Below are 13,456 nucleotides of genomic sequence, written 5' to 3' on the forward strand. Positions count from 1 at the left end.
ACTGATGGAATAAAAGCCTCTTGTTGTTGCTTTGTAATTGTCTCTGCCATATTTACATGTTAAAAAATGGAAATCTTTTGTCAGGTGCTGGCATGAAAATCATTCTGTTATGAGTCAGCAGCAATGTTAAATATTCATGACTTTATGTGGAAGGCGGCATTTAGGTCCAGGATGCCAATGAGAAGTAAGCAAAGGCGCGGATTAGCAGAGGTGAAAGGGTTGATGAATACAAACATTTAGGAGATTATGTTTTTGATTGGAATAATGCTTTGTAGGCAGATTTATTCGGAGCATTGGGGGAATGATTAGATTTCCTCCCCCACCACCATCATCCATATGAAATTTTGACGTGAAGTCTGCACTAGCTTCCCGGAGGTGGGGTGGCATTCCGTTTTCTAGTGCGGAGGGGGAATTGATCCACAAGGTGACACCCAGTATAAGAACTGTCAATAGAAGGTCAGGAGCTCTCCACTGCCAAGCATACAGAGTGTGTACTAAGCCTCCTGTGCAGCCATGCAGCGTCAATCAATGTTATATGAGAAGGTTGTAAACATCCGAGTGAATCACCCTGCCATTTTGCATTGGATTGCATTAGACGCCAAGCTGCATGAGTTTTGGATAAAAGGGGAAGCAGTTCCCAGCGTGGGTTTCAAATCTCTGACAACCTTACAAAACAAAGTTCACAGGCCCCTGTGGTTTGATACCAGGAACAAAAAAACAATAAATAAAGAAATTCAATGGGATACAGTGATTTATTACTAATATGTGTGATCACTTTCATGTGACAGACAAAAAATCTTCCAGTAACATTGTGTTTGTATTTGATGTTTCCCTGTCAGTGTCAGTGAGATAACAAAAGAAACACACACACACACACACACATGGTGGAGGCAAACTTCACAGATGAATTTCTGGTCTTAATATTTGACTTTGATCTGCTTTATTTGATGTGCACTACTAGAAGAATGAGTTCCACCTTTTCTTCTCTTTGACCCGCTCAGCGCTTTGATATCAAATAAGCAGTATCCTCTCGGTCAGGAGACTGAAAGGTTGCTAAAATATCCCGAGGTATAATCCAGGTGAAAAATATCCAGCTCTTGGAAGTTGATTGCAAGAAATCAATAGTTTGAATGTTGAGTGGCAATTATTTAAAGAAATAGATTAAAGTTCAAGTGTGTTCTGTAGTTCTTTTCAATATAAAATAAGTTGTCAAAAACTTGCACATTTCATTAGCATGTTGACGGCAAAGCTTTCTGTATAGCTTTTATGTGCATTCATGTGTTTGGAGGCTTAGCTTAGGCCCGATGGGGGGTGGGGGGGTGGGCTATCGATCGATTGCATTATGTCAAATTGTAGCTTGATCTTTTTAGCTCTTCCAAGATTGGGCATCGGAGACAACTTTGAGGTGAACTGGTGTAAAATAAGGATTAACTAGAACTGCATCAATATTTCTTAGCCAAAGATCTAATCATTTTTCTGCAATTAAAGATACATAAAAACGGCTGCTACCAAAATTAAATCGGTGTTTTGCGAAAATATCTGAGACTGAAATCAAATAAAGTGAACGAGTTTAAAAGATCCACATGAATGGAATATGAAGAGCAAAGTCCTTCACCAAAAATCTGCTTATTGTGACAAGAAAGGGAACAAATAAACTCATGAATAAATGCAAACTGATATATGCACATATATAAGCCAGGCCAGGCTAGTCTGATGACAAGGTGGTTGGATGCAGAGCTTGCATGCACTGTTGAGCAGGGCACCCCCGCTGGCCCTAAAAAAAAGCCTCTACTACAACCCCAGGACCCCATTTGCAATCAAAATGCACTTAAGGCCCAGTTCCATGTTCTTTCCCCTGTTTGCATTGCACTAGTAAAGGTGCGTCTGACAGTTGCAGGGCCCTGTGCTGAACTGTTCACCGTGTCTTTCAGACTGACGGGTCTCTTTGTATGCAGAACACACTCAGCCATCACCTTGGGAGAAGCTGGGCTTCAGAGCAGAATAGGAAAGTTCTAACTTGCTCAACTGCAACTAGGTGAACAAACAGGGCAATGCAGGAACAGACACAAGGGGACATATTTGTGTACATGTCCGTGCACATGTAGTTCTGGATTTAGTGTGAACAGCATGTCGATTATTGGATATCAATCATCCGTCTCCTCCCAGTGAGAGGGGAATGGATCTATATTAAGAAAACAGAAGCAGGGACATTTTAAAACACCTCAGGGGTAATGACATTAAAAAGACTAGATTGATGTATGAGGAAGGACTGACACGCATGAAGGACACCGGAGTTTGGCCTCCTCTTGAAAGACAACGAGGACTGTCACAGCAGTGAAAACAGGAACTAACAGAATTATTTTGGAAAGTGGCTGCTAGGCTCTCCGCCAGCAATCCGACCACAGAGTGAGAAGGCTAAGGGTGGTGTCTGCAGCGGCTTACAACGCTGCCATAAACACCGCTGCCTCCACATCTCCCAAAATGGCCACCTGCCCAGAGCTGCACGGGCGCCACCTGAAGAGGAGACATCACGTTTAGAGGACAGCGCACTTTTGTCGTCTACTGAAGAGGCGGCCTTTTTATGTTGTCATTTGCCCGAGGCTGAAATGTTCTGACGAATACTACCTGCCAGGAGAACTGCAGCAGTCATTCAGATGAACAGAACATTTCCCTAATTACAGATTGTGTCTCAATTGATATTAAATTAAGATGTAGATCCATTCATTGGTTGAGTGATGAAATGATTGCTTCCCAGCACTTTCACATTTCAGCCCATGAAGCTTCCTCATATATCGTCTGTGTTCATGTACACATGCCATGTCATTTTTCCCGACTTTAATGCTGCATTACATGAATATTGGTCACATGTCTGCAACCTGTTGAATATATATCTACAGATAATGCACCGCACTGACCTACAAGGTTTTTCTTGTTCCCCTTCTCATTAACAGCTATCTGCCAAATAGTACTACCATCACTGTGAGGCAGGAATTCTTGTCCTTGGCAGTGGGTTTAAACTGCAGCTTCTGTCAGGCTCCATTTTTGCAAACCTGGCCGCACCGGGAAAGCTCCGTACCGGAACCAATCCATTATCTGAATTTATCTCTGAGTTAAATCTGTAACCGTCTCCACCCTTTAACATATGGCCCCTGATCTCACACATGTAACATAAGAAAAAAGTTTTCCTGTCATCTTATTTTGGTGGTCCTGCAGCTGTCAATGTGTTTCCTCAGCAGCACTGGCAAAACTAATACTTCTTACACTTTTTTTACAAGGAGCAAAGCATCTAAGGACATATATTGGCTCTTTTTCTCTTAATGGAATCCATTTCGATATTGGCAGAGACGGTAATCTGAGAGAAAGTGAAGGGGTAAAGGTGATAATAAATCCTGTCTTGGCTGCATACATGTAGATTTAGAACTTAGAAATACTACACAATCAAATGGCATTATTGGTGCAGCATTTCTTCACTCAATGTTTTTGTCATGCACATGCACAAATGTAAAGAAAAAAAGTAAAAGGCCTGGTATAATGAAACAAATAAATCAGCTTTTCATAGGGAGTATATTCACTGGTAGATCAGTATCAATTAGCATTAACCTCATTTTCTCTTTGTCAATTATTTTACTATACGTGAAAATTGAAATGTGCTTCAAAGAGATGAACACAGATGCATCTATGACCTAAAAAGATTATTTTGAGAACTTATCACATTTTTGTAATATTTACTGGTTTCTGTTCATCTGAGGAGACTGGGAAATCACTTTGAACACATTAGATTGGCAACAATTATGCATACACTTAAACAGCATGATCAAAGTAATTAAATATGTTTTGCATTCAGAAAGCGACGTAGGATTCACTTCGCATTTGTATTTGTAGAATTCCCTGGAGGGGCCTGTATGTGCCTTGATTCTTTATTGTCGTTGCTATCATAATATTTAGAGACCAGAGGAGATGCTTTGCTTTTTGCTTTTTGCTTTTTCCTTTTATTTTATATTTTAGATGCCTCACCTAATCGGATTACTTGCCCTGTGAACAGGTTTAGATACAGTGCAAATGATTTTAATTTCACCAGGCCAGCCTGCGAGACAGCTCCGGGCTTGCCTGGCTGATTGGTGAAGTTCTCTTTAATTGGTTTAAACTTTGCTCTCGCTGCTCAGGGATCTACACGCTTAATTTCAACAAAAGGTCAATATCAATAAATCTGGATCCTGGAGAAGAGTGGAGGGCAGAGGCATGGAAATAAAACGCTGCACATTCTTGTGGTGCGGACTGACCACTGGGAGGAGGGGGAAGCTGGCTGACCCCAGTAACACAGAGAACCAACGGGGTGCTAAGAGAAGATTAGAATTTGAAGCTCTGCCGGCCCACCCTCTTGTCAGCTGTTTATTGCCCACGACCTCGGGAAGATGAGGTCAGATTTTCATATTAAAGCAAACCAACTCCTTCGGCACAGTTGGTTGCAGTATATTCAACAACAGCATAATGAAATGGCCCGACAGGAAGAGCAGGGGCAGTATCAGCGAGCGGGAAGACACGTGCTAGGATAGGTAGCGAGTCTGGGGAAGAAAGTAGGATGTGCAAGACAGTGCAGAGCAGATGCAGAAAGAAGGAGAGTGATAAGTAGGAAAATCTGCTCTGCAGGGGCCTCTCTTGTTGCATCAGCTCCTCTCTTGTGTGAGCTTTACGACGCTCTACAGATGCAGCCGTGAGAGGCAACCAGGCTCGGGCCCTCAGAGGGGGATCCACACTGCAGATCTGCCCCTAAGGATTTCACTCACCCCAATGGAGAGATGAACAACCCCAGTGATTACATGTCTAATGCTTTCTATGGCTCATCACTCGGCGGCGCCTAAGTGGAGCGCTCGCGCAACACACAACACACACACACACACACACACACGCACACGCACACGCACACGCACACACACACACACACACACACACACACACACACACACACACAAAACTAAATCATGATAATCAACACCCAGGCTTGGTATTACCATATCCATCAAGAGATTATGTCACCTGTCACTCAGAGTGTTGTCTAGGTCCTATCCCTCTCTCTCTCTTTCTCTCTCACACACACACACTGAACCAGGTTAAATGACCCCCCCACCCAAAAAAAAAAAAAAAACGCACCCTGTTCTTTTGATAATCTGTCTACTGATTGGTCTGTGTTGTGGTGGTCATGGCTTCAGCAACGCAAAGTGCACTCCAGCACAATGGAGCTGAAATTGGGTAGTAATTCCGTCTGGTCACCATGCATCACTGCTCGCATGAACCCAGAGAAAGGCAACACCAGCCAGAGGCGAAACACAAGGAGAGGCAAATAAAAACAAAATGAATGCCAGAATTATACAGCAGCAGACCACAAAGTTTTGTTTGTTCTATTCAAATGACATTTACTGCTGTCAAACTAAATATATGCAACTGGTTTATTTATTTGCCTGAATGGGATAAGATGCATAAATCAGAGCAAAGCAAGTCAACCATGTAGATCTATGGTTTCAATATGCGCTTTGTAGCTCTTTGATTTGGAAACAGGCAACATATAGTAATACACAGGCTCCATATTGTATTAGACTATATACCGCTTCACTTTAGATTATTGTCAGCCTGTAAAGTTAAAGGGATCATAGCTACAATAAGACAGAGAGAAAAAAGACAGAATCTAAGTTTAGATGCCAGAGTCTCATTTGAAATGAGATCATGCATTCCTGGTGGAGAAATTCCGATGGAATATGAATTCAGCCGAAGGTAAAAAAGAAATAGTTGCTTTGTGTCGGGAAGTGTGCGACAAGCTTTGTGAATTTTGTCTGAAGGAACAACTCTTCAGATGAAATAGAATACAATGCTGTCATATCACAGTAATTAAATAATACGTTTCTTTTCAGCCTATATTATAATAGAGGTACCATAAGTATCTCCACATGAGGCCATTCATTACAGCATGAGGATATCGGAATGTCATAAACTGACCAAATGGTGAAGTAACTTTGTTTTCCACACAACAAGTTACCAGAAAAAATTTGTATTCTGTTAACACACCACTCATAGTCATTAAATTCATTGCAGTGTTTATCTGTAAAAGTAAGAATTGACTGAAATGATGAGACAGTTACAACAAAGAAAGATGCAGAGATGAACTAAACCCACAATCTCCATCAAATAATCACAAGCTGCACAGCAGAGTCAGTGGAGACAATGTTATCCCTGTTATTATGTTATTAAGTATTTTCCAACTCTATTCAAACTGCAGAGAGCAAAAAATAACTAATGTTATAAATGGGGTTCAACAGACAACCTCTCCATTTGAATGTCTTTTTCTGTATTCATTATTACAACTCGCCATTAAATGGAATCTGCAGCATTCCGAGCAAGTATTATAACTATTATAAATAAAGTACTATAAGAAGTTTTCACTATAGACACAAATTCAACCCATGTGCGATGCAGTGACAACTTTAAAGTCAGATAATATCTCTTATATATAATATAATCTGAGTGACATTTGCAGATTTTCCTGTTTGGGGAAAACAATCAATTTGTAGAAAAACTCTGCACTGACAAGATGCACAAAACTAACTTTTAGACAGACAAATGCTTATCACTGAAGCCGTCTCTACAGTTATGTCCATATTATTGTTTATTTCTCAGGTTGAATGCATTATTCATCTAATTAGTCATCTAATGAAAGTCCCTTTTCATGACCACATTAATAGAAAAACACTATCTCCATGAATGTCATGTATATACGCCAGTAAGCATGGTTTCAATGATGCGGCTAGTCTGCACCAACCACTACAGTTAGCTGCGCCAATTCACAAACCCAGTGTTTGGATCATAGACTGTATTAAGATGGACGACATGACAGCTCCCTAAAAGTAAAGCCCAACATCGCCCCCTGATACTGGCTGCAGTAGTCATGAACCCAGCCTCCTCTATGTTAGTGGACGGGATATGGACCAAACTATTGTCATGTACAATACAAATCGTTTTCTGTCATTTTCTGTAGTTCTCTATCACAGTGATGTTCAAGTGCTGTGTTACCAGTAACTTCGGTTTTAATTAAAACGTGATGCTATAAAAAGGTCACGATTGACAGCTGAGACTGACAAGCTATTGTATTGGTTGGACAGCTCCCTCCCCCGATCACTACTGCACTAAATCCGAGTTTTTCCCCAAGCAAGCCTTAGTGCCTCGTTGTGGACAGCGTCGAAATAGTCAAAATAGTTGCATCACTATCGATTTTATTATTTATTTATTCATGTAGTTATTACAAGGGCTGCAAAAACTAATCCTGGGGGTAAACACTTGTCTATAGTTTGAATCCATTTGAAGACAGAAAATTGTGAGAACATCTAAAAACAAGATGTTCTTGAACGAACAAAAGGTCATTGCTTTTCCAGCTGTGTGATCACTCAATGTGGAGCTCAATTACTTAGAAGGACCAAGAGACAAATGTGTTACATGTTTTATTGATACTTTGCCCGCTGAATGCTTCATGAATGCCGCAAGGAAACTGGGGAAAGATCATAGGTGTGATGCACAACATCGTTGGATAAAACCTTGCACAATCCAACTGTAATGGAACAAAGGAAGGGCCAGGGTGCCCAGGCCTCAGTTGTCACGGAGGAGGATTAAGCATCATCTTAAGCAGTAATGATAATCCTTGCCTACCTATCGCCGAACAAATAAGAATCTGTAATGACAGGGCCCAATCAACTTGAACCTTGGTAGCTGGGGGGGCTAATAGCATTTCATGTCCAATTAAGTGAGTTGATGCCGGTGCAACTCCTTGACACAGCCTCTTGTCTGTGATAGGCAGTGTCTGATGGAGAGGGAGGAGGATATTTCTGACTGGGCTGACAGACTGGGTCAAATTCAGCTCTCCACTGGGTTAAGCAATTGTGACACCTCGTCTGCCTTCCTGTGTAAGTGAGCCGAGCCACAAGATACAGCGCACACAATCACAAAAAATGAAATTGATATTTCAAATTTTGATACAAAACAGTCCTGGCATTGATTTCATCACCACGAGTCCACTTTAAAGCCTAAATGCCAAGGTACATTTTACACCAGGCTGAGACACGTCAGCGGAGGTGATGCCTCTTAAAATGCTTTGATAAAATGGGAGACTTGACCGGTGAGGCGTGTGATGCAAATTAAATTCCCCCTTACAGAGAATCTGATGGAAGTCAGAGAGGAACTGACCAAGCTGAACACAGACCTCGCAAGTTCATCATCCCAGCCTGCATCTCTCCGGCGTGGAGGAAGATCTACCCCCTGTAGCAGAGCAAACACAGATGTGGCAGCCTCATTTAAATACCTTGCTCAGGGATCTGAAATCGTGTCCATGTTTCCCCAGCTGGCTAGCAAATTCTCCCGTAGAGGGCAAATTTCAGTCTTTAGATAAATTGCCTGTTGCTTCCATCCTCTGATTTGCATGGCTTCAGTGTACATAGATATGCCAGCACGAGTGTGAAGACGATCTTGATTTGTCTCTTAGAGGGCATGTTGAGGTAGCAGTTTACATCAGGCTCAGCTCAGGCGTCACTTTGTTCAGAAGAGAACCCTTGTGATCCCCAAACAACGGCGCAGTTTTCTTGTTCTGTGTAAAACAAACCTAGAGTAAAAACAGTAGGGAATAAAAATAAAAAATCTGCGTGCCTCTGCCAGATGGAGCCCTGTTTGGTAGATAATACCCATCGCCAAGCCCCTGAGGTACATTAGTGATGCTTATTTAAACAGCTGGGCTGAATATTCCCAGTTTAAATCGAATGGAATAGTCACATTAGTGGGCCGCACATGCTACTCCCTCCACTTATTGTTTCTTACCGCTGTAAAGATCCCTCAACATTGAGGGGAAGTTGATTAACAGTAAGTGAAGGTGACTGAGTGGTGAGGTGGCGGCAGAACAAAACAGCACTGCTGGAAGCTGGAAACTGAAGGCGTCCACATAACAGTTAACTTCAACTCTGATTGTACTATATGCCCCTCAAATCCTCGTTGACATTTACCTTACTGTTTCACTACATTTCAGAGGGAAAGGTTGTTACTTCTCACACTACAAAGATGGAGGCCATGACAGCTCCCAGAAAGAAAAGCCAAATCAATTTGGTCACCTCCTTGTGGAAGCCTGCAGTATAGGTAATAAACCCTGACATCTCCATGTTAGTTGAGGGGACATGCGCTGAAATAAAAGGCAAGTGCATGTCAAATACATTTTTCCTCAAAGGTAGTTTGTGGCATTTTAGGTAGTTCTTGTGGATGTATGAGAGGGCCATCCAAAACACAACCACTGGACAGCTTATGGCTCAAAACAGAGCTCAAACAAAAAAATGCCTGCATCTGTATTCTGGATATATAGGCTTAATTATTGTACAAGAGGAGGAAGTGGAGACATTTCGTTCATCTTTAATATTTGAAAGCAATATTTAATATAATAAGTATTTGCAAAACACTCCAAATATAGACAGGACAGTTTGCAATGCCTCTGCTACGATGCGATCTGTCATTACGTGTTTATTTCAGTGATCCTTCAAAATAAGATTTCACAATGTGGCGCTAAAGATTTAACATATGACTACTACTAAAGAATGGAAAGCATAACATTTGACCAAACATTTTTTGGAAAAAATCATTGAAGGTTTCGCTTTGAAACATGAGCTATTTAAAAATAGGTGAAGCCCTCTGTTCGACCGAGTAGGCCCGACTGCACTCCTTCTCAAAGCAGCTAAATTAAAATTGTGGAAATCACTAGCTCATCCTATAGAATCTGTCGGAGGCCAAAGCCCGTGTGGAGGAAGTTACAAATATGTTTGGAAAAGCACATCTAGACAGGTTTACAGATTCTATGTGCTGTAAATAGATATACTGTACCTCAATACAGTTTTATACAGGGCTTGGAGTATATGTGTCTCGGTGAAGCATTGATGGTTGAAAGCAGCACATTTCTTTGACTGTGGCTGTCAGTCTGTCAGGTGAGCTGGGCTTTTTTCTGGGCTGATTACATTGACATTTCTCTCTGCTGCAAATGGAGATTTCCTGTAACAATGTTATAGCTTCCTGCAAAGAACACTTTCATATATTCCCCATGCATTACTTGAAATGGATGTCGTGCTGCGAGGCAGGAACATTTGCTATAATTATAATTGTATATCTGTATTGTATAATTGTCCATACATATATATGCTTTACTGCAATTCAATTTCAAGCATGAGATCTACAAGCTCATGACTGCTTTGTGTGCGCACTGCAAGTTTATCAAAATGTGCTAATGAATGTATGCATGTACTTGAAAAGTTTGATGGTGGCCCTGTGGAGAGGCACTTTTCTGTGAGTGAGAGAAAAAGGTTAGAGAGAGCAGTCCAGACAGTTAAGGTGTAGGGTGCCATTTCCCTTATTGCTTCCATTGGAGAGCAGAGTGTTAACAAAGATGCCTGGTTTTGATTTTCCTCTGAGCTCTTAGAGCTACATGAGAAGGAACAAAAGACCAGGGGACTACATCAGTCTTTTATTCTGTAAGCTATTTTATCATTAGAAAAACCATCACATGGACAGTAGCTAGATGGAAAGACGGCTAGACAGAGAGACGGCCAAAATCAGACCGGTTCCAATGGAATCTCTGTAATCACAGGATCTACTCACCGAGATGAAGTTATTCTGCAGGAGCGTTCAGTTGACCAACTGCAAGCTGTCTTGACAGTGCTGACCTTTGAGGGGAAGGAGAGTTATCGTAGCTTATTAGCTGTGTTGCACCACTCACTTTTATTTAACATTCCCAGGCACAGTAATGTTGCACAAAAGAGCAATGTTTTGAAGACAGTAATGAGACAAGAGTCCATGGTAAAAATGTATCCTTTGAACAAAATGTGTTAACTACTTTTTTGGTTTGGAAACTGAACAAGCTTGGATTTCTTTGTGGAAAAACTTTTTTAAAGTTTATTTTATGAGGTGCAATGGATGACAAAATGCCAGGGGGTGGTAACAGAACAGTAACGCTTTGGACAAACCACGCTGCCAGGGGCGTTGTTAGGATCATGACACATCGGGGGCTTAGCCCAGGGGCGAACATTGACCTTTGCCCCCCCGGAGAAAATTTTGCATGTCAGTTAGTTAAATCCATCAATGTGGATATGCTGCCCGTTCTATGGCCAGGGGAGAAACTGGAGCAATTCATCTAAATTTTCTAAAACATACATGACTGCTTTGGAAAAACGTTTGCTTTATAATCAGCGAATGTTATCGCGGGGCTATAATTAAAAAAAAAATAAATAAATAAAAAAAAAATTGATGCGAAATTGATCCGGGGCTATTCATAAAACATCCGGGGCTAAAGCCCCGGACGCCCAGGGCTAACGACGCCCCTGCACGCTGCCCCAATGAATTATTGTGCCCCAGTCCCTACAAGTCAACAGCAGGCCACATAAGGTCACATTAGGCAAAGTAGCATGGTCTTTGGTTGAGAAAGTATGGTCATTTGCATGTTATAAATGTTGCATTCACCACTGGTAGTCGAGGCTACTGATGTAAGTTTTCTACAGATCAAGGTTGTGTAAACATGTGGTGAATCAGGGAACAATACATTGTGAATGTGTCATGTTTCTGTTTCTGTCCTTCAAGACTAAAGGCCTTTGTGAATGTGATTTGTACAGGTAAATTTACCTATGTTTAGTTCTGACATGGAAACATTTATTCAATCAGTATGTGTGTCATTGACGACGTCACATCTTTGAGAAGTAGTCTTAGAAGAAGAAGAACTTCCTCCTTAGTCCAGTCAGTTATTTTTGTCTTTAAAAGGATATGATTTGGGGGACTTGAAGTTTGGATCAAGGAACAGTGTTAGAAAATGAATGAACCAAATGTGCACAGCTGCGACTGTTGACGAAAAAACTGGACCTTCCTCAAGTTAAATACTCCTGGAAAAAAGATTAATTATGGCGGTACCAGATGTTGCAGTGGTTCTTCAAACTGTCCGACCGACTGAAATATGTAGTGGCTGTGGTTCATCTTCTGAACCAGTGAAACTCTCCTCTTCATTAAAATCAACCAGATCTTTCATCATTTATTTTTATTTTATATTGATTAAAATAAGCACAATAACCTTATTACTTGATCCTGATTCCATCTGATTTTTTTTTTTATCTTTACTATTTAAGTTTTTAAATCACATTGTGATTTATGTACAATAAAAAAAGTAAAAGTACAACCCTTTGTACTTTTACTTTACCTTTCCCTTCCTGGACAATCCTGACTCAAAAACTGAAAATATAAATATAAAACATTCATATTTAGTTGTGTAGGGTATATTGACTGATTGACAAGGAAGGTGTCAGTGAAAAATGAGTTCTCCACACTCAAATATAAACCTATGCTATTACATCAATAGCGTTCCACACTGATTGTGCACATCTGTCATTCCTTTTGACAGAGCTTGAATAACATAAAACCAGCTTTCAGACACATGAAACTCAGAACCAGAACTGCCTGCGCTTTAGAAAGGATCATTTTTACACGTCAATATATGGACTGATTGACTGAGGCAATATACAACTTCAGTCCTGCAAGGTTAACCACTTTACATTGATGCAAAGTTTCCGAAACTGCACTGTGATTTTAGCTGCATCCCTCAGAGCTCTGTCAGTTCGTGTCTGGAGGTTTGGCAGAAAAAAGCTGTCTCCAGACGGACAGGAATGATATAGTCACTTCTCCTAGGCCCCCAGTGCTCTAATCGGCTTTGAGAAGAGAGACAGATAGAGGACATCATTGTCTGTTGCTTGGTGTTTTAGCCCTCAAGGCCTCAGCTCCTGTGTACCAAGGCCAAGCATCTCTCTGGCCTCACGCAATCCAGCTTGTGTGCAGCGCGATCTGTTATGTGCCCCGGGGAGATGGCCACTGCTGGAGCTCACCAAAGTTTGTGAAGTCATCCCAGACCCACTTCTTTCATGTCTACATGTGTCAGTGTCTCTGCAAGATCCCAGCATTGCCATCTGTGGAGGGGAACCTTCTCAACGCTGTGGTCTTTGATCACCACAAAGGTGAGCGTTTATTTTTCCTCCCATTTCCCTGTGTTCCGCGAGAAATTAAATCGATGTATTAATGCACAGTTGTTCTGTAAAAGGTCTGCTCCATTTATTGAATCTTCTGCACTGCCCACATGACTCAAACTAAGTATCTCATAAAGCTCTAACTTAAATGGTCCTCTAAAGCGTATGCAAAAGTATTGCATTAAAAATCTGTATCAGCAATTCCCCTGGCTTTTAGAATTTGCGCTGGCTTTTCGAAATGCTCAATCCCACTGTGTTGAGGAGGCCAATATTTCAAGTGCCATTTCACAACTAGAAACATAAGTCTACATCCACTATTAACTTATGACTTGACTGAATTTTGCTCACCATTATGTTTAGTGTGTCTCATATTTAGCACCACGGGCACTAAATTGGAC

Source organism: Platichthys flesus, chromosome 1 (assembly GCF_949316205.1).
Source record: "Platichthys flesus chromosome 1, fPlaFle2.1, whole genome shotgun sequence".
Classification (NCBI taxonomy): Eukaryota; Metazoa; Chordata; class Actinopteri; order Pleuronectiformes; family Pleuronectidae; genus Platichthys; species Platichthys flesus.